This window comes from Macrobrachium nipponense, chromosome 21, assembly GCF_015104395.2.
Source record: "Macrobrachium nipponense isolate FS-2020 chromosome 21, ASM1510439v2, whole genome shotgun sequence".
NCBI lineage: Eukaryota > Metazoa > Arthropoda > Malacostraca > Decapoda > Palaemonidae > Macrobrachium > Macrobrachium nipponense.
Genome location: NC_087212.1, coordinates 10,195,252 through 10,217,751, shown reverse-complemented (window position 1 = coordinate 10,217,751; position 22,500 = coordinate 10,195,252). Strand labels below are relative to the sequence as shown.

Here is a 22,500-nt window from a genome sequence, read left to right as displayed (position 1 = left end):
AGTGTGGGGTTCCGGGTTGCATCCTGCCTCCTTAGGAGTCCATCACTTTTCTTACTATGTGTGCCGTTTCTAGGATCACACTCTTCTGCATGAGTCCTGGAGCTACTTCAGCCTCTAGTTTTTCTAGATTCCTTTTCAGGGATCTTGGGATCGTGCCTAGTGCTCCTATGATTATGGGTACGATTTCCACTGGCATATCCTATATCCTTCTTATTTCTATTTTCAGATCTTGATACTTATCCATTTTTCCCTCTTTCTCTTCAACTCTGGTGTCCCATGGTATTGCGACATCAATGAGTGATACTTTCTTCTTGACTTTGTCAATAAACGTCACGTCTGGTCTGTTTGCACGTATCACCCTATCCGTTCTGATACCATAGTCCCAGAGGATCTTTGCCTGATCGTTTTCTATCACTCCTTCAGGTTGGTGCTCGTACCACTTATTACTGCAAGGTAGCTGATGTTTCTTGCACAGGCTCCAGTGGAGGGCTTTTGCTACAGAATCATGCCTCTTTTTGTACTGGTTCTGTGCAAGTGCCGGGCATTCACTTGCTATGTGGTTTATGGTTTCATTTTTCGTATTGCACTTCCTACATATAGGAGAGATGTTATTTCCGTCTATCGTTCTTTGAACATATCTGGTTCTTAGGGCCTGATCTTGTGCCGCTGTTATCATTCCTTCAGTTTCCTTCTTTAGCTCTCCCCTCTGTAGCCATTGCCAATTGTCATCGCTGGCTAGTTCTTTAGTCTGTCTCATGTATTGTCCGTGCATTGGTTTGTTGTGCCAGTCCTCTGTTCTGTCTGTCTTTCTCCTGTCTCTGTATATTTCTGGGTCTTCGTCTACTTTTATTAGTCCTTCTTCCCATGCACTCTTTAGCCACTCGTCTTCACTGGTTTTCAGATATTGCCCCAGTGTTCTGTTCTCGATGTTGACGCAGTCCTCTATACTTAGTAGTCCTCTCCCGCCTTCCTTTCGTGTTATGTATAGTCTGTCTGTATTTGCTCTTGGGTGTAGTGCTTTGTGTATTATTATTATTATTATTATTATTATTATTATTATTATTATTATTATTATTATTATTATTATTATTATTATTATTCAGGAGATGAACTATTCAGATGGACGAAGCCCAAAGATGCTGTTGACTTGAAAATGAAGCTTCCGAAGAATACGGTGCTCATTCGAAAGAAGTAACAACAGAAGAGAAAAATATTACAACACAAATTGAAGAGTTTTCCTATTAGGCTAATAATTCAATTGCATCTCCGCTCGAACTTCTGAAGTTCGGATTGCACGACATCCACTGTGGGCTGACGATCCCACGAGAGCCTCCTCACCAATTCATGTTTGACGGATTAGAGAGATAAGAAAAGCAATCATTTTATCTCCGTGCTTTTGCCAAAGGTCTGAAAACCAATTTCCATCATCGACGTCCTCTTGTTCCTCGTGCTATCGTCTGCCCCGCCTTTTCTGGTTTGGAAGGACCCTGATCCTGTTTGTTCCAATTGCTTTTCGTCATGGAATCCAGAGCCTAGTTCGTAAGATAACATACTCCCAGTAATATATACTATATATATAATATATTATATGTATACTGTTCATTTACTATGACAGGAAATTGTAAATGACAAGAAATTCGTTATTAACTTTTTTTCTTTACTCCAATTTTAGTTTTGAAGACACTTTTCCAGGACAAGCTCTCTCTCTCTAAGCTCTCTCTCTCTCTCTCGTCTCTCTCTCTCTCTCTATATATATATATATATATATACATATATATATATATATATATATATATATATGTGTGTGTGTGTGTGTGTGTGTGTGTGGTGTGGTGTGTGTGTGTGTGTGTGTGTGTGTGTATCTGTGTGTGTGTGTGTGTGTGTGGTGGATGTCCTGGATAATCGTCTTCAAAGCCAGAACTGGAATAGACGGCTAAAGTTGCTTAATGATTTTTGTTTGGTAAATAAAGAAAATTAGTAATAAATTCCTTATCATAATAAATCAACAGTTGATTCGCATTTTGAAAAATGAGTAAAACAATTTCTCTTGTAATGTAGGAGAACACAAACAGCACCGATAATTTAATTAGAATTCGGTTTGATTGGCGGTAGTTTTGGCAAAAGTCGAGATCTTCGTAAAAAGAGGACACTGAGAGCTTAGATTGTAAAGAGTTTGATCCAGTCGAAGTTAGTGACGACCCGGAATATAAGGAGGAAGGACACCACACCAGAAGCAGTCCACCCTCATCTTCCTAGCCTAGAGGATGTCTGGCAGCTCCAGACGAAAGATCTCCACAAGAAAAGAGAGAGAGAGAGAGAGAGAGAGAGAGAGAGAGAGAGAGAGAGAGAGAGAGACCGTTAATGACTTTGATGACTATGATATCATAGTCTATCTGTAAGAATTGAAATATAAGTATATACACTGATCTTGACCCTGCATTTGAAAATGGCCTCCTCCATACGCAATCTACTACTATGAGATTCAGGGCCTCTGTAACACGGTTTTTTCGCAATAACTTTTTATCTATGCATTTCATAAAATATAACGCTTATTCAGAATACATATTATACAACCACATAAATTTTGAGTGTATTCTGCCCTACGTAGGTTGAATAAATTTGGTACTTATAATGTAAAAGTGACCTTTTTTGAAGACGGGTCCAACTTACTCAGAGACGGTTTCGAACGCACTCGTTACGTAACTTATGACAGCATTTCTTCCCTCTTTTCTCGATGGATGATTGGCTATACGTAACGAAGGCTAAACTCTGGCAACAATGACATACAAATTTAAATACAAGCAAATCAGTACATCTTTATGAACTCTGGAACCTCTCCATGGATAATTGTCATAATGAACAAACCAACAAAATATGTTTAATAAATACAAAAAACACTTCGATAATTAGTCTAACTCCCCAAAAAATTAAGTTTTTCAAAGAAATTACAGTCTACTTTATAGGTCACAATCAGATTGACAAGATGTAGGGATAGAGGGTTGGTAATTATCAAAAGCAGTAGAACCAAGCTTGATTTGATAACTGCTATAAAATCCAATGTCAAGCAATTTTATTTTTATTGGCTATCTACCTATTTACTGAAAAAAAAAATAGCCGGTACCGTATATTGTCTTTAAACCTTCACCAATAATTATCGTCAGAATGGAGACTTCACGAGGCTCCACCCACTTTCGCCTCGTTATAATTCAGGATAACACTGAAGGCTAACCATGGGCATTGTTGGATTAGAAAATTTAACTTCTGGCTATAAAAACTAATTTCTCGAGTAGTTTGTAAGAAGTGCTAAATGATCCTCATGGATCCCAGCAGTTGGCCTAAACGTTTAATTCATGTATATTTACTGCTATACTGTTGCGGCACTACTGCTGCAGTAGTATTACTACGCTAGCACTGATACCCCACCCACATCTATGTATCGTTTCTGCCATTCATAAAGTCTTTGGGTTTCAGAGCCAATGGAATTTCTGTCTGGTGGATGGGCGGGGCAACATTTAGTCAAGAGGTGTTTGTTTACCTTGCTTACGTAATGAGTGTTTTTCGACTCTGGCTCGTAATCATTGGCCATGGCGTCGGCTAGAGCATTTTTACTCTATAAAAATTAAAACTATCGGGTTTACGTTATTGATAATGCTGACAAAATTTGTGTGTGGTTGTAAAGATATACATATGTCAACTTTCAGCTAACATCCGATGCTTTTGACAAGGAGAAAGTCCAAAAAAACCGTGTTACAGAGACCCTGAATCTCATAGTAGCCTCTTTTAAGTAGCAAGGGGAAAAAGCCGCTATTCGAAAAAATAGAGAAGAATCTCTACACGAGCGTATAACGCTGCTGAAGTAGCCATTACTTTTATTAAAGATTATTATTATTATTATTATTATTATTATTGCGCTCTACTTGCCTCTTTTAAGTAGCACGGAAAAAGCCGCTATTCGAAAAAAATAGAGAAGAATCTCTACGCAAGCGTAACGCTGCTGAAGTAGCCATTACTTTTATTAAAGTATTATTATTATTATTATTATTATTATTATTATTATTATTATTATTATTACATCTCAGAAAGTAATGCAGCACCAGTTTCGGACATTGGCAGCTGTTGTCGAGGATATCGGGAAACCCTCCATAGCACTTCGCTCTAATGCAGTTCCTTGTAAAGTGTTCCTAACAATGGTGCTTCCGACTTCAAGTGTTTTAGCAAAATCTCGACCGAAAGCATTTTGGGCTTGTGGAGGAAACCTCCCTCCTTCCACTCTGCCAACCCCCTCCCCCCTTTTTTAGTCGCTATCTTTTATGTTTCAGTTTCGGTATTATTTTACGTTTTCACTCTTTCTCAGTCTTTAACAATTTTAAACGTTTTTCATTAACGAATTTCATTCGCTTCAAGCACAGTACTGCTTGTTATGGTATTGTCATTTTCTTGTAAGAAATGTTTCGCAGTTATACTCCCAATCTATCTATAATTCTTAGTTTCTGTTTACTATTTACCTAATATTTTTGTTCAGTTAAACCCTGGTGCAACTTCTTGGTACAATTTTCGCAACTTCAGTGTAGGTTAAGCAGTTGCTGTTCAATGTTCCCTGCAACGTGATGGCTTCGATAACTTGCAGAATTGCGAAAATGGCATTTGTTTTACCTCTAGAATGTAGCATTTAAAATTGTAATTGCGTTTTCTCCTACCAAGGGATCCACAACCCTCCAGCCACTCGATTTTGGTCCTACCATAATTAAGAATATTGTCAGACGTGTTGTAATGTCACTATTTTTACTCAGTTATTTATTGTGTTAAGCTTCTCGTTTTCTATAATATCTCAGCTTTTCGTTTTCTATAATATCTCAGATTTCCGTTTTTTCTAATATCTCAGCTTTTCGTTTTCTATAATATCTCTATAACTAGTGTGACTAGTTTTTGAAAAAGGGGAATGTTGCAAAATTCTCAGACGTACTTAGACAGACGTACGTAGACAGATTACTGGAAGAGAGCACGACGAAGAAAAGAAAAGAAAGGAAGTGATAAAAGGAAAGAGAAAGCGTAGGTTGGACAGAAGGGTGACACAGCGAGAGAGATTTATTGGATTCATTTAGGCGGCTCGGAAACTTTTCTCTCGCCAAGACAAATTGATCCGAAGTTTTTTTCGCATCCTTGTCCCGGCGAGGGTCGTTATTATAGCAAGAAAAATAATCATTTCTTGGTCGCAGTTCTCGCTTCTGCTGCGTCAGTTCAGTAAATCGGGTTGAATTGTGTAATATATATTTGTTTGTACGTGTACACGAAAACATACACACTACACACACACACACACACACACACACACACACACACACACATATATATATATATATATATATATATATATATATATATATATATATATATAACTATGAACGATATTTACATTGAAAATAACTATTTTTCTTAAGAACGAATATATTAAAACTTGAGAGAGAGAGAGAGAGAGAGAGAGAGAGAGAGAGAGAGAGAGAGAGAGAGAGAGAGAATGATTTAATGATTTTGTACGATTTTAGATTACTGAACTGGAGCATATTATCACTTTTATCTTACTCCATGTACACACAAATATCAAATAAGTGTTTTTGTCTTGCTCGGGTTCATTATTTAGCGTTTGCTGTATGAACCCGACAGATATGAAACACTGTGATCGCTGAGGTATGTCACTCTCACCTGCCCCCCTACGGGCTGCTCTGCGAGCAAGAGCCCGTGCTGGCATGACGCCCATTTAATGCAAAACAACAACAACAACTCTCTCACTCTTGGATTTATGAGGTCTGTTTCTTGCCCATTGGAAGTGTTTGTGGTCAAATTCTGAGTCTAAGTTGTATGTATACTCTCTAGCGCCTCAGTGGTCTTTGCCTGCCACCTCGGTGGCCGCGAGTTCGATTCTCGGGCATTCCATTGAGCGGTCAGAGATGTGCACTTCTGGTGATAGAAAGAAGTTCACTCTCGACGTGGTTCGGAAGACACGTAAAGCCGTTGGTCCCGTTGCTGAATAACCACTGGTTCCATGCAACGTAAAAATACCACACAAAAAAGAATGTTTGTATACTCTCTGAACGTGCCTGTCATTACGCCCTAAGTTAACGACACACAGGAAAAATCATTTTATGTTTTTCTACCAATTACACTGATACCTCTTTTGTTTCCTCTCATGTACCGAGAGAGAATCCCGGAAGTAGCAACAGCCACTGAAAAATGCGCTGTCACGCGGACGGATTTTTCGGCCTCTTTTATTCCACGCCGCCGCTGCGCAGTTGGGGTAAAATGGCCTTTTTTCCATCTTCGAATTTCATTCAAACTATTATACATACATTATGAGATGTATGAGAATGGGTTTCATCTTTGCCATTCTTTTATTTGTATTGTTGTCTTTGGATTTTGTCACAGAATGTATGCGAGATATTCACACGCATGTACATGTGTATGTATGTATGTATGTATGTATTATGTTTATATGTGTATTTATGTGTGCATGTATCTATAGACCATTTAGATAAGTGTATGGCCTGAAGTAATTGTGGCCATGTTTTCACTCTTCTTAACACAATGCGCGCTGGTATTGGTACCCACCGTCACACGGGCCGGATCGTTTCAGCCACAAACATAAATTATCTTACACCAGGGAACAAGTCAGTGTCGTTCGCAATACTGTTTATTTCGTAGATAAGTTGACCAATTAGACTATTACAGTTACTGGAAGTTTGTAAGGTTTTTCTTATAGTTTCTTAAATGTGCCTCGCAATCAGAATTCTCAGTTCCAGAGGTCTTTTATTCCTCGCACCGTTGGACTGTGGAACATTCAGCCTCCCAGAGGATGTCGTGCAACTAGACCTTGAGAAGATCAAGCGAAGATGCAATACGTTACTACCCTAATAGTATTCTCCTTATCTTTAATACATTTTCATGTATTTATTGATTTATAATTTATTTTTTCTTTTCATAATAAGCGAGATCTCTTCTTTCTGTATTTCCCATTACCTTCTCTTACTTCTTCCTGTTGGGCACCATATTCTTTGGAAGTTTGGGTTTCGAGTCAATGTCCCCTTTGAATGGCTTGTTCCATATGAATAGGTTTCTTCATAATAATAATAATAATAATAATAATAATAATAATAATAATAATAATAATAATATACAGAGACAGGAGAATGACAAACAGAACAGAGGACTGGCACAACAAACCAATGCACGGACAATACATGAGACAGACTAAAGAACTAGCCAGCGATGACACATGGCAATGGCTACAGAGGGGAGAGCTAAAGAAGGAAACTGAAGGCAATGATAAAACGCTGGCATCAAAGATTCAGGACCTAAGAACCAGATATGTTCAAAGAACGATAGACGGAAATATCATCTCTCCCGTATGTAGAAAGTGCAATACGAAAAATGAAACCATAAACCACATAAGCGAATGTCCGGCACTTGCACAGAACCAGTACAAAAAGAGGCATGATTCAGTGGCAAAAGCCCTCCACTGGAGCCTGTGTAAGAAACATCAGCTACCCTGCAGTAATAAGCGGTACGAGTACCAACCTGAGGGAGTGATAGAAAACGATCAGGCAAAGATCCTCTGGGACTATGGTATCAGAACGGATAGGGTGATACGTGCAAATAGACCAGACGTGACGTTGATTGACAAAGTCAAGAAGAAAGTATCACTCATTGATGTCGCAATACCATGGGACACCAGAGTTGAGGAGAAAGAAAGGGAAAAAATGGATAAGTATCAAGATCTGAAAATAGAAATAAGAAGGATATGGGATATGCCAGTGGAAATTGTACCCATAATCATAGAAGCACCAGGCACGATCCCAAGATCCCTGAAAAGGAATCTAGAAAAACTAGACGCTGAAGTAGCTCCAGGACTCATACAGAAGAGTGTGATCCTAGAAACGGCGCTCATAGTAAGAAAAGTGATGGACTCCTAAGGAGGCAGGATGCAACCCGGAACCCCACACTATAAATACCACCAAGTCGAATTGGAGGACTGAGATAGAGCAAAAGAAAAAAAAAAAAAAAAAAAAAAAAAAAAAAAAAAAAAAAAAAAAATTATAATAATAATAATAATTTCATTTTGACTTCGAATAGATTTGATTTGTCCACCGAAAGTTAATGTGTCTCTGCCTACAATACGACGCCTATCGGAGGAATTTACACTTTTGCCAGCACTATTGGCCGCTGCTCTGGGTGAACTCTGGCACTAGGTAGCGATGAAGATGCCAGGGAGTTTGGTCGTGTGACAGCACCTTGACTCCTAGTGTGTTTTTAGACACGATAGCAACGTCCTACTCACGTGTCTACGATTCTCAACGTTTTAAACACATTGAGGAAGAGCGTTTATATTTACATAAGAAAAATTAAGTGATTAAGCCATGTGTCTTGAAATTGAGTGATGAAGCTTTGTGTCTTGACATTTGAGGCCCCGTTCCATGTAGGAATCAGTGGCGTGAAACCGTGGTTCTATATACCGTAGAGTTGTTGTGATTTCTAACGTATTGTCGTAGTACTGCTTAAAACCAGGTAGGTCTTGCTTCTAAGTTCAAACCTGGTTTGGGAAAACGCATATAAAAATGTGCTTGTTGGCTGGTGTGTTGTATGTAATTGATGCAAAGACTGATGGAACACACGTTCTGTTGAAATATCTGGCTTTTATGAATGAAATGTACTACTGAAAATCGCACTTGTATGGATGAAACTTGTAAGTTAATTTAAAGTTGTAGGCGAAAGGTCTGCATGTACACAGTAGTTAATATTTGAAAACCCTGACGATTATTAATATCATTCGGGGCTCATAAAGACTCACTGTCTCTTACACCAGATAGATAACGACTGTTGCAAGTTCTCCGGGCTTGGAACTGGCAAGGCAGAATTGATTGACTTATCAATGAATCTGATTTCCGTAATGTTTTGAAGCGGGTATTGTAGAGAAATGGTTGCTTATGGGATACAGACATACCTGAACACTGAAATAAATTGATCTAAGCTTATAATCATATATATACACGTACATGTATAAATGTCTTTTTTTTTACCGTATTTTAACAATATTTTATGAGTATTGAAAAGTCCACAAAAATACTATTCACTCGACAAAGCCATAGACTCAATACTGATCTAAGTGAGGCCCTTTTGAACTATATATAATGTATACTATATATATATATATATATATATATATATATATATATATATATATATATATATATATATATAATCTAATAAAAAGAGCCCATAAAAACACCAAAATACAGAAAATAAGTACTAGATTTCAGAGACTTACCTCCTGTTTTGGCGTTTTTATTGGTTCCTTTTATTAGATGGAATTCTTTTGTAACAGAAATGTTTACCAGCCATATATATGTATTTATCTAGATATATATGTGTGTGTGCACATGGAAGCTCTTTAATATAGTAGGCTGTTAAAACCACGTACAACATCCTTTTATGCTCCCAAAACCTCCGAGTAACGAGTATCAAATTGAAGGTAAAGCTCTGCTCTAACAAAGGCCAGGGCGTTTGATCGGCGCTGGCAAGTCGCTAATTGAACCACTTAGCGAAGCACACGGCGCTTTCTGGTAACCTCCCTTCCTCCTCACCCTCTCCCCCACCCTAAACCACCACCCATTCCTTCCCCCCACCCCTTGTCATGGCGGCCTCCTACCTCCCTACCTACCCTACGTCCCCGTGTCGTGCCTATAACCCCCCACACCCTGTTATCCCATACGTCGGAATGCAATAATAGGCTTTTAATAATATATAACCTGATTGGTTCTACAGAGGGATTTCTTTAATGTTTACTTTACATTAGGTCCTATTTAATGCTTTTTTTTTTCTTTTTTATTCCGGGTTCTCTTTGATATCTCCAGATGCCGTACACGTAGGTCCTATATATTGTTTTTGTTTTGTTGTTGTTGTTGTTTTTGTTTTTTGGTTTTTGTTTGATGTCTCCCTAAGCATTGTTCGTCGTCTTTCGAGTTCGGCCATGTGAACACCAACTTCCTTTCGCATATAACGTGTATTGTCTCTTTCTTTTTTGAACGTTTTAATATTCAGCAACTTCAGTCGTAGAACCTTCTCAAGTGTTCATAATCTTGAACGTCTCTTGCACTCTGTGTGAAATGAGGAAGTCAGCAGTAAAAACGACTATCAAAAGAAGTGTGTTATTCATCTCTCTCTCTCTCTCTCTCTCTCTCTCTCTCTCTCTCTCTATATATATTTTCCACCACTCTCTCCCCAAACATCAAAAGCCTGGCTCGGCCGCCGGAGGCCTTAGCTAAGCTCCAACGCACACGCTGCTGATGGAACAAATTCTCCAACTTCCTCGGATGTTTGCCCGAGGGGGCCCTGGGTTGGGGAGAGGAACTGGGTTATCTCGGGAAGGGCCACCAATCAAACCGTCTGCCCCCTCAGAGCTTAATGTAACTACTTACTTACTTATACCCCGACTGCCTACAAACCCGGCTACTCTGCAACAAGCTACCAATAAAATTGGTTACCTTGGGGATTAGTGCCATCAGTGCACCTCACGCAGTGTACAGTAGGCATTACTCAGGGTTCTTTGCAGAGTCCCCTCGGACCCCATATTGCAATCCCGTTCATTTCTTTAACTGTACCCCTGTTCATATTATCTTCAATCTTCTTCTCCACCGTCTCCTCACAGGTGTTTCATAATTGCAACTGCGAGGTTTACCTCCTTTTTTTACGCCTTTCAAACCTTTTTACTCTCAGTTTCCCTTTCAGAGCCGAATGACCTCGTAGGTACCAGCGGTTGGGCTTTGGCCTAAATTTTATACCCCCATTCCATTCTTTGCTACCCACGGAACGATATTTCTAATAGGAGCCCGGCTACCTTCGAACTCGCGTACCCACAGACCCAGTCTCCACTAATTAATGGGCTGCCCAAGAGGAATTGCTCGTGCTGGCATAAAGCCAGCTTAAAAAAAGAAAAAAAAAATACTACAACATTAACTCTCCAGAGTTACGTACAAATCTGGTCTCTGCTATAGTACTTCCAATCCTTCTTGGCGTTGTATGCGTTTCCTCCCACTCGGCCAAATGTACTTGGTTAGAAGTGACCGTGCTTATTGCTTTGCAATCGTACTCCTTTATAGTATTCATAGTCTCTGGGTCTCTCTTGGCCTTGACATCGACCGGTGAACGCTCTGACCCGGTCTTGGATTCGCTCTAGTGGCCTCTGGTCTCGACGCATGCGACCAAGGCCATGTTGAGGTCATATCAGGTGTGAGATCCCGGTGTGCTTCTTATCCGGGTTAATACTTTTTAATGCAGAAGCCCTACCTAAGTAAACTTGGAACATGAATGGATATATATAGATTCTGATGGTCAGTCTTATTTATCAGATGCGTATGTAATTGTAATAACGTTTCCATCAATATAGTTGTGATTCTAGTAAGAATTATGCGATTTTTCTCTCCTTTTTTTCTTTTGTAGTAATGCCAGGGACAAAGATATACTATAGATTCTGGTGGTCACTTATTTGCCAGATGCGTATGTAATCGTCATACCCAAAAAGCTCTTTTTAACTTCTCGATTTCTTCACACTTTTTCTCTGCGCTTGTCACTGCAAAGCCTAAACACGAAATGGAGAACCAGATGCAGATATTCTGACGCCCGCAGTGGGACTCGAACTAATTCGGTATATCAGAACGAAGTCACATTAACCACCTGACCTGAATAATCAGGGCAAATTCATTTCCCGATGTAGCAGATACAGTGCCTTAGGATATTGATCAGATTTATTATTTTCAGATGCCATTGGAACAAAGCTCATCTGAAAGACAAATACCAATCCTATAGTTTTCCAGAATATCCATTATATATATGAATGTATATATATATATATATATATATATATATATATATATATATATATACATACATTATATATATGTGTGTGTGTGTGTGGTGTGTGTGTGAGTGTGTGTGTATGTGTGTGTATGTGTGTGTGTATGTGTATGTGTTAATGTGTATGTATAACTGAAGTTTGGAACGTGATTAATGCATAAATACAGGTATAAGCTACTTTCCTTCGTGGTTTATACCTTTATATATAGGTATATATATATATATATATATATATATATATATATATTATACCCTAATATATATTTTAATGCAGTAAGAGGCTAGCTGGTTCTTTTATGAAATAATCAAGAATGCGGTTGACGTTTACTTCAGTGGCCATGAGGGGTATCTAGTTGCTTGTTTTAAGTTTCCACGTAGAATTTCACCGACAGTGTACAGATGTTTTCAGAGTAAAGTTTTTACACAGCTGTGAAAGGTTCTCAGGTGTGTCTTTTTTTTTCGCCTTGCATGAACGTTGAAACATGTGATGCCTGAATAGTATAAATTTGAACGTAAATATCTTGAATATAAATTTGTCTAGTGACCATTACGGCTCATATACATGTTGCCCTTTCGTTATCAAAAGTGTAATTTAAGAAGGCGCTTTTCTGTTTTGTATATTTGATATAAATGATGAAAACTTTATTAGTTATTACAATCAAAGCGTACTATTGGCTACAAGCAGTCACAGATCTTATTGGCTACAAGCAGTCACAGATCTTATTGGCTACAAGCAGTCACAGATCTTGCAGTAATGACTTACGTCTCCGCTATGTATCGATTTAAGCACAATACTTTCGTAGAGCTGAAAAACACACTACTTATCGTTCGAGTAACCTTGTACTTATTAGCTTGAAGACTGAATCTTACTATAATGGGCGTTATGTCTGTCCGTCCGTCTGTCATTCAATCACGGCCTAACGGCTTGTCCGATGGGCATGAAACTTGGCAGAGTTATAGTGGGGACCCCTAAGATTGTTTATAATGGGGCTTCATCCTACCTCCCCGCCTCCCTCCGAAGAGGGTGGGGGTGAGAAAGGATTCCCTTAAATGGAGCGGGTTCTGCCCTTGAAACGGGGCTGGTTCTGCCCGTAGACTTAATTACTTTACGAATTTATCCTACATAATTTCTGTATGCATTTGTTGGCTAGTATATGTAATTATACATACATACATACATACATACATACTTATACTATATATATATATATATATATATATATATATATATATATATATATATATATAAACAGACCCACAAAATTCACACCCAAACAAAACAGTTAACTATAACTTTTTTTTAAAAATCTAGAGCTTATCAATGAGCTAGCTATCTGACTTCGACGCAGACATCCCGTCTTGAGGAATATATGTAATAATATCTCCCTCCATTCCATCCAATTCCCATTCTCCGAGCGATTCCGGAACGTCGACGAGGACAGTTGTTGACATTCGTGACCAATTACAGGGAGAATGGGCTTATTACAGCCATTGTGTTGTTATCGGGACAGCCGGCAATTTTTCGGGTGAATCCGGGAGTTGCCGGAGCTATAGGGACTGACTGGCACTTCATTCAGTTTTTCAATGCTGCTTCTCGCTGGCGAGTGCCCCCCTCCCCTCCCCCCTCCCCCTCCCCCCCCCCCTCCCCCCTCCCCCCTCCCCCCTCTCTCTCTCGAACCGAAGAGATGCAACACCCCAGTTCCTCATTGGACGAGTGGGTTACGTGCTTGCCTACCAATTCGGTAGTCCCAAGGTCGATTCCCCGCTCTGCCAACGTGGAAGCAGAGAAATATTTTTGCTGGTGAATAGAAATGAATTTCTCGATATAATGTGGTTCAGATCCCACAATAATCCGTAGGTCCCGTTGCTAGGTAACCAATTGGTTGCTAGCCACGTAAAAATATCTAATCCTTCGGGCCAGCCAGACCTAGGAGAGCTATTAATCAGGTCAGTGGTCTGGTTAAACTAAGATATCTGTACTTAACTATACATCCCATTTTTGGGGACTTGTTTACATTCAAGATATGTGACACGTGGACTAAATGGCCACCAAAAGTTGTAAACAGCAACAGTGTGGAAGAGTTTGAAAGAAAGCTAGACAAAATCAATAGGAGGACACTGTGAATAAACGGCAAAACCTGCTCCTAGAGACAAGTGAGCACACGATGTCTCCTCTTAGAATGGACCAGCAAGTCTTTGAGACATCCTACATCCTAATCCTTGTAACTCTCTCTCTCTCTCTCTCTCTCTCTCTCTCTCTCTTCTTGCACATAAATTGTCAAAAGTTTTTTTTTACATGAGTAAATGTACGATATAGCATATATATCATATATATATATATATATATATATAGTATATTATATATATATATATATTATATATATATATATATATATGTGTGTGTGTGTTTGTGTGTATGTATATAGCTATAGACACATAAACACACACACACACATATATATATATATATATATATAATATATATATATCTATCTATCTATCTATCTATCTATATATATATATATATATATATATATATATATATATATATATATATCTATATATATATATATTTAAAACTGCTGGAATAACGACTGAGAATGAATTCTGAAGGAGAAATAAAGATATAATTAAGACAAAGATTCATATATCGGTCCAATCAGAGCTTGGATGGGTGACCATTTTTGGGGCCCCTGCTGTTGGGATAGCAACCTCACCTTATCAGTTGTGAAGAAATTTACAGTAAGTGTGAGGCGATTGTAGCCAGTTGAAAGGTCACGGCTGATAAACAGTAATTCAGTGGACGAATGATTGAAGACATAATGGGGTGAAGGTAGTTGATAAGCAGAGAGCAATAGAGGCAATAGACTGCGCAGTCGCACAAAGTGTCCTTGAAACTGCTTATCGTATGATCCGCTCTAAGGCCCGTTCCTCGTCTGTTCAGATCATGCAGGATCAAAGCAGATAAGTGTTGATAACTCGGCACACACACACACACACACAGCAAATCATCCAACCCCATTACGGATGGACGGTCATGTCTTGTCTCTTGTCTCAGTGAAGTGAAAACCTGCCGTTCGCGGTGGTTCCTTGGATGGATTAGCTCGTCCATTACCGGAAGTAAATTGTAATTGCCAGTGGAATGACGGTAAATTAATTAAAGGCAGAACTCAACAGATTACCAGTGCAGAGACGAACACATTAATATACCCCCTGCGCCTCCTTCAACTGACATTCAGAGGTAAGAGAAATATCTGGGGTTTCTTTATAAGGGGGGCAACCAGAAAGACGGACGGTCCTCTGGTGTTGGCAATTCCTCGTCAGCGGAAGATCCGAGTGCGTGCTTTCTCATGTGGCGTACTGTAGGCGCTGCTTAAGGGTCTTTGCAGCGTCCCTTCGGCCCTTAGCTGCAACCTAATTCGTACCATTGACTGTACCTCCGTTCATATTCTCCTTATTCCATCTGACCTTTCACCCTCTCTAAATATAGTGCGACTGCGAGGTTATCCTCCTGTTGCACCTTTCAAACCATCTCACCGTCAATTTCCATTTTAGCGCTGAATGACCTCATTTGCCCCAGCGTTTGGCTTTTGACCGAAATTCTTTAGTCTATCTACGGTCCGGGCGAGTTCGTGCGACTTATGTATAAATAATATGTCATTAAAATTTACGAGGCGTTGCATGAGGGACTTACTAAGTCTGGAGACGTCTTTCAGTGAGCCTTGACTCCGAAATGAAGATCAAATGAAGAAGAAACCCCCGCGATCCTATGAGGGGGATCCTCTGAGGAGAATCGGACCCAACCCCATCATGTTCTGAGCATTAATGTAATTACTAACAGGACTTCTATGAAGTCCTGTAAGTAATATGCATAGTTATACATTAAGTTGAATAAACCATAAAAACAGTTATATACATATATATATATATATATATATATATATATATATATATATATATATATATATATATGTATATAAGGCATAAGTAGTTGTGGCAATACGACTCCGGTGGTATGAAGTTGACCGTTGACCTAGGATGGATGGAAAATAGGTTACTGCCTTATGTTTTGGGCATCGTTAACTCCCGCCGAAGGCCTCTTCCTAGGCATATGTGTTCCAGCGGACACGCCTCCCAGACTTTTAAGCAGGAGGGAGTTGACGAGACCTACAACACATGGGAGTAACTTATGTATCATCCATCTTAGGTCAACGGTCAACTATATAAAATATAATATTATACTCTTGTCACATGTCATTTGTCCATCATTTCACCTTCTGATACTGAAGTGTCTGAAATGTATTTTTGCAACGTATGTATATAGTGTTTTTGAGGACCTCTTTATCTTCATAGCAACAACAACACCAACAACAATAACAACAACACCAACAACAACAAGAAGGCAGCTGTTTGCCGAGTCCCATTTTATGGCTAGGAAGGTAGCAACGCCTTTTTTTTTTTTTTTTTTTTAAGAAGGCCGCCACCTTTTTCCCCCGTCTTTTATTTTCGTTCCCAGGCGTGAAAGACGTTGCTAGAGGATGAGAGAGAGAGAGAGAGAGAGAGAGAGAGAGAGAGAGAGAGAGACAAATAACGAGTGCAGTCGAATCATCTGTTGCGTCGGTGCCACCTCGTTATTCTCTCTCTCTCTCTCTCTCTCTCTCTCTCCACTTGAATATCGCCTCGCTCATTATTTTTCACCGGCATCTCGTTCAAACATTGTGATGACTCGGTGAAAGTTTTGTAAATCGATCATCAGTCAGCCTCTCTCTCTCTCTCTCTCTTTCCTTGTCAACATTGGAGTTTCCTTTGGAGATATATAAAGATGCCCTGCGATTTCGCCCTCACTGTTTTTGGGGAGGATCCTTGTGCTTGGCCTTCTTCTTCTTCTTCTTCTTCTTCTTCTTCTTCTTCTTCTTCTTCTTCTTCTTCTTCCACGTTTTTTTAGTCTTCTATTCCATCTCCTTATTCTTCTTTTTTTTATCTTCCCTTCTCTCACTCCTTATCCTCATTCCCAATTACTGTTTTTATTGTTATTTTCTGTCCTTCCATTCTTCGTCTTGTTCTCGTTCTATCTCTTCTTCTGCTCCCTTTATTTAGTCTTGTATTCAATCCCCTTATTCTACTTTTATTATCTTCCCATCATTTCCTCCTTATTCCTCTTCTTATCCTCATTCTCCAACTACTTTTTCTGATTGTTATTTTCTGTTCTTTCATTTCCCTTCTTCGTCTTCTTCTTCTTCCTTTATTTTGTCTTCTATTCAGTCCACCTTTTTCATCTTTTATTTCTTCATCATCTACTCTTTATTCCTCGTCTATCCTCTACTTCTCATTGTTATTTTTGTCTGTTTTTTTTTCAATTCCTCGGCTTATCCTCTTTCCCCAACCACTTCTTATTGTTATTTTCTGTCTGTTCCTTTTTTTTCTGTCTTCTCTACGTTCTCCACGTTCTTACTATCACTCCATTTGCATATTTTCTCATCCCTCTCATCCGTGATATTCGTCCCCTCTTATATTTTATTGTATACGAGAAAATACCTATTCAATATTTTCCCCAGCTCCGCTATTCAGTATCACGCGGCATTGTACCCAGAAGAAACACGGGATTATTGCGATTACTGAGAGAGAGAGAGAGAGAGAGAGAGAGAGAGAGAGAGAGAGAGAGAGAGAGAGTCTTGAGTAACCAATTGTTAGGTTGGTTTATTGGTTTTCGGCCACAGAATGTTATAAGATTCTTTTTTCTTATTTCTGTATTTATGTATAATCGCACGATGGGATTTCGTGGCAATGATCATCATCATTATTAATGTTATTAATGTTATCGTTATTGTTATTGCTTATCTCAGAATTGAATGGAATTGAAGAAATAGAGAATTTGAAGAGAATCTGAAAATCCTTTTATCAATATTGGTGAAGGGATAACTGGAAGGGTTCAATTCCTGGTGGATTTGGTAGATAGAAGTATATATATACATATATATGGAATTCCCAAATATATTTCCTACAGACTCTTAACATCTTGACTTGTTCAGTGACAGGGCTCCATATAATATTTGCGAAGTTATAGGTACTATATATATAATATATATATATATATAAGATGTGTGTGTGTGTGTGTGTGTGTGTATGATGTATGTATATATATAATCATACATATATATATATATATGTATATATATATATATATGTCTATATATATATATATATATATGTGTGATGTGTTGTTTGTGTTGTGTATGTATTGTTATAATATTATTACATATATATATTATAATATATATTATATATAATATATTATATCTGTGTGTTGGGGTGTGGGTGTGTGTGTGTGTTGTGTGTGTATGTATATATATATTATAACATATATATATATATATACTATATATATATATATATGTAATTATATATATACATACATACACACACACACACACACCACATATATATATATATATATATACATATATATATATATATATATATATATATAGTATATATATATATATATATGAATAATTTATCACATCGAACCGTGATTCATTTATATATCATTCAAGCTACAAATGTCCTTAATATCTAAATTCACTCTACCTCCCAAATGATATATTTTCATATATGTACCGCAAGGGGAATTTTTTAGTTGATAATAAATTTCGTCCCCATGGGATCGAACCACCGTCCAAGTGGACGGGGACGAAATCAGGACAGTCAGTGACGCTATCCAATCAGCCAACAGAGGACGCTATAAGTTCATATCGATTTCTGACCTTACAAAATCACCCTCGAACTCGGTGCTTTCGTAATTAGAATCGATATGAAACCCCAGTCTACCATGTTAGCCAATTCGAGCGTTTGACAGCACGTAGCCTTTTTGTTATGAATAATTATCACATCGAACCATGATTCATTTATATATCATTCAAGCTACAAATGTCCTTTAATATCTAAATTCATTCTCTACCTCCAAACAAATGATATATTTTCATATATGTACCGAAGGGGAATTTTTTAGTTGATAATAATTTGCGTCCCCCCATGGGATCGAACCACCGTCCAAGTGGACGGGGACGAAATCAGGACAGTCAGTGACGCTATCCAATCAGCCAACAGGAGACGCTATAAGTTCATATCGATTCTGACCTTACAAATCACCCTCGAACTCGGTGCTTTCGTAATTAGAATCGATATGAAACCCCGTCTACCATGTTAGCCAATTCGAGCGTTTGACAGCACGTAGCCTTTTTGTATGAATAATTATCACATCGAACGTGATTCACTTTATATATCATTCAAGCTACAAATGTCCTTTAATATCTAAATTCCACTCTACCTCCCAAATGAATATTTTATTTTCATATATGTACGAAGGGGAATTTTTTAGTTGATAATAATTTCGTCCCCCCATGGGATCGAACCACCGTCCAAGTGGACGGGGGACGAAATCAGGACAGTCAGTGACGCTATCCAATCAGCCAACAGAGACGCTATAAGTTCATATCGATTCTGACCTTACAAATCACCCTCGAACTCGGTGCTTTCGTAATTAGAATCGATATGAAACCCCGTCTACCATGTTAGCCAATTCGAGCGTTTGACAGCACGTAGCCTTTTTGTTATGAATAATTATCACATCGAACCGTGATTCATTATAATATCATTCAAGCTACAAATGTCCTTTAATATCTAAATTCACTCTACCTCCCAAATGATATATTTTCATATATGTACCGAAGGGAATTTTTTAGTTGATAATAATTTCGTCCCCCCTGGGATGGGAACCACCGTCCAAGAGGGGACCGAAATCCAGACATCCAAGTTGACGGTATCCAATCCAAGCCAACAGAGGACGCTATAAGTTATACGATTCTGGCCTTCCAAACACCCTCGAAATCGGGCTTTCGTAATTAGAATCGATATGAAACGTCTACCATGTTAGCCAATTCGAGGTTTACCAAGCACGACCTTTTGTTATGAATAATTATCACATCGAACATATTTATTATATCATCAAGCTACAAAAATGTCCTTTAATTATCTAAAATTCACTTACCTCCCAAAGATATATTTTAATATGTACCGAAGGGGAATTTTTTAGGTTGATAATAATTTCGTCCCCCCATGGGATTGAACCACCGTCGGGGAACGGGGACGAAATCAGGACAGTCAGTGGACGCACCAATTTCAGCCAACAGAGACGCTAATTAAGTTCAATATCGATTCTGACCTTAACAAAATCACCCTCAACTCGCTTCCGTAAAATTAGAATCGATATGAAACGCTACCATGTTATCCAATTCGAGCGTTTGACAGCACGTAGCCTTTTTGTATGAATAATTATCACATCGAACCGTGATTCATTTATATATCATTCAAGCTACCAAATGTCCTTTAATATCTAAATTCACTCTACCTCCCAAATGATATATTTTCATATATGTACCGAAGGGGAATTTTTTAGTTGATAATAATTTCGTCCCCCCATGGGATCGAACCACCGTCCAAGTGGACGGGGACGAAATCAGGACAGTCAGTGACGCTATCCAATCAGCCAACAGAGACGCTATAAGTTCATATCGATTCTGACCTTACAAATCACCCTCGAACTCGGTGCTTTCGTATAGAATCGATATGAAACCCCGTCTACCATGTTAGCCAATTCGAGCGTTTGACAGCACGTAGCCTTTTTGTTATGAATAATTATCACATCGAACCGTGATTCATTTATATATCATTCAAGCTACAAATGTCCTTTAATATCTAAATTCACTCTACCTCCCAAATGATAATTTTCATATATGTACCGAAGGGGAATTTTTTGTTTTTAGTTGATAATAATTTCGTCCCCCCCATGGGATGGGATTCGAACCACCGTCCAAGTGGACGGGGACGAAATCAGGACAGTCAGTGACGCCTATCCAATCAGCCAACAGAGACGCTATAAGTTCAATATCGATTCTGACCTTACAAATCCACCCTCGAACTCGGTGCTTTCGTTAATTAGAATCGATATGAAAACCCCGGTCTACCATGTTAGCCAATTCGAGCGTTGACAGCACGTAGCCTCTTTGTTATGAATAATTATCACATCGAACCGTGATTCATTTATATATCATTCAAGCTACAAATGTCCGTTTAATATTCTAAATCAACTCTACCTCCCAAATGATATATTTTCATATATGTACCGAAGGGGAATTTTTTGAGTTGATTATTCATTCGGCCCCCCATGGGACGAACCACCGTCCAAGTGGACGGGACGGGGACGAAAATCAGGACAGTCAGTGACGCCTATCCAATCAGCAACAGAGACGCCTATAAGTTCATATCGGATTCTGACCTTACAAATCACCTCGAACTCGGTGCTTTCGTAATTAGAATCGATATGAAACCCCGTGATTTGTAAGGTCAGAATCGATATGAACTTATAGCGTCTCTGTTGGCTGATTGGATAGCGTCACTGACTGTCCATGATTTCGTCCCAGTCCACTTGGACTGGTGGTTCGATCCCATGGGGGGAGGGACGAAATTATTATCAACTAAAAAATTCCCCCGTTCGTACATATATGAAAAATATATCATTTGGGAGGTAGAGTGATTTAGATATTAAAGGACATTTGTAGCTTGAATGATATATAAAATGAATCACGGTTCGATGTGATAATTATCATAACAAAAGGCTACGTGCTGTCAAACGCTCGAATTGGCTAACATGGTAGACGGGGTTTCATATCGATCTAATTACGAAAGCACCGAGTTCAAGGGTGATTTGTAAGGTCAGAATCGATATGAAACTTATAGCGTCTCTGTTGGCTGATTGGATAGCGTCACGACTGTCCTGATTTCGTCCCCGTCCACTTGGACGGTGGTTTCGATCCCATGGGGGGACGATTTATTATCAACTAAAAAATTCCCCTTCGGTACATATATGAAAATATATCATTTGGGAGGTAGAGTGAATTTAGATATTAAAGGACATTTGTAGCTTGAATGATATATAAATGAATCACGGTTCGATGTGATAATTATCCTTATAACAAAAAAGGCTACGTGCTTGTCAAACGCTCGAATTGGCTAACATGGTAGACGGGGGTGTTTCATATCGTCTAATTACGAAAGCACCGAGTTCGAGGGTGATTTGTAAGGTCAGAATCGATATGAACTTATAGCGTCTCTGTTGGCTGATTGGATAGCGTCACTGACTGTCCTGATTTCGTCCCCGTCCACTTGGACGGTGGTTCGATCCCATGGGGGGACGAAATTATTATCAACTAAAAAATTCCCCTTCGGTACATATATGAAAAATATATCATTTGGGAGGTAGAGTGAATTTAGATATTAAAGGACATTTGTAGCTTGAATGATATATAAATGAATCACGGTTCGATGTGATAATTATTCATAACAAAAGGCTACGTGCTGTCAAACGCTCGAATTGGCTAACATGGTAGACGGGGTTTCATATCGATTCTAATTACGAAAGCAAAGACTGAGTTCGAGGGTGTGATTTGTAAGGTCAGAATGATATGAACTATGATAGCGTCTCTGTTGGCTGATTGGATAGCGTCAACTGACTGTCCTGATTTCGTCCCCCGTCCACTTGGA

The 22,500-nt window shown here is 38.7% G+C and overlaps 1 protein-coding gene across 6 annotated transcripts in view; it reads left to right on the top strand.

Moving 5' to 3' along the window:
• Positions 1 to 22,500, top strand: part of LOC135197774 (uncharacterized) — a 79,630-nt gene that overhangs the window by 30,828 nt on the left and 26,302 nt on the right. The window contains exon 1 of one of the 6 annotated variants that reach the window (XM_064224871.1): positions 8,250 to 8,556. The exons of 4 other annotated variants lie outside the window; for them this stretch is intronic. The gene's annotated coding sequence lies outside the window, so the exon portion shown is untranslated. Of the gene's footprint in view, positions 1 to 8,249; positions 8,557 to 14,905; positions 15,143 to 22,500 lie in introns of those variants that run through there. One more of the 6 variants, XM_064224868.1, reaches the window with a different exon arrangement.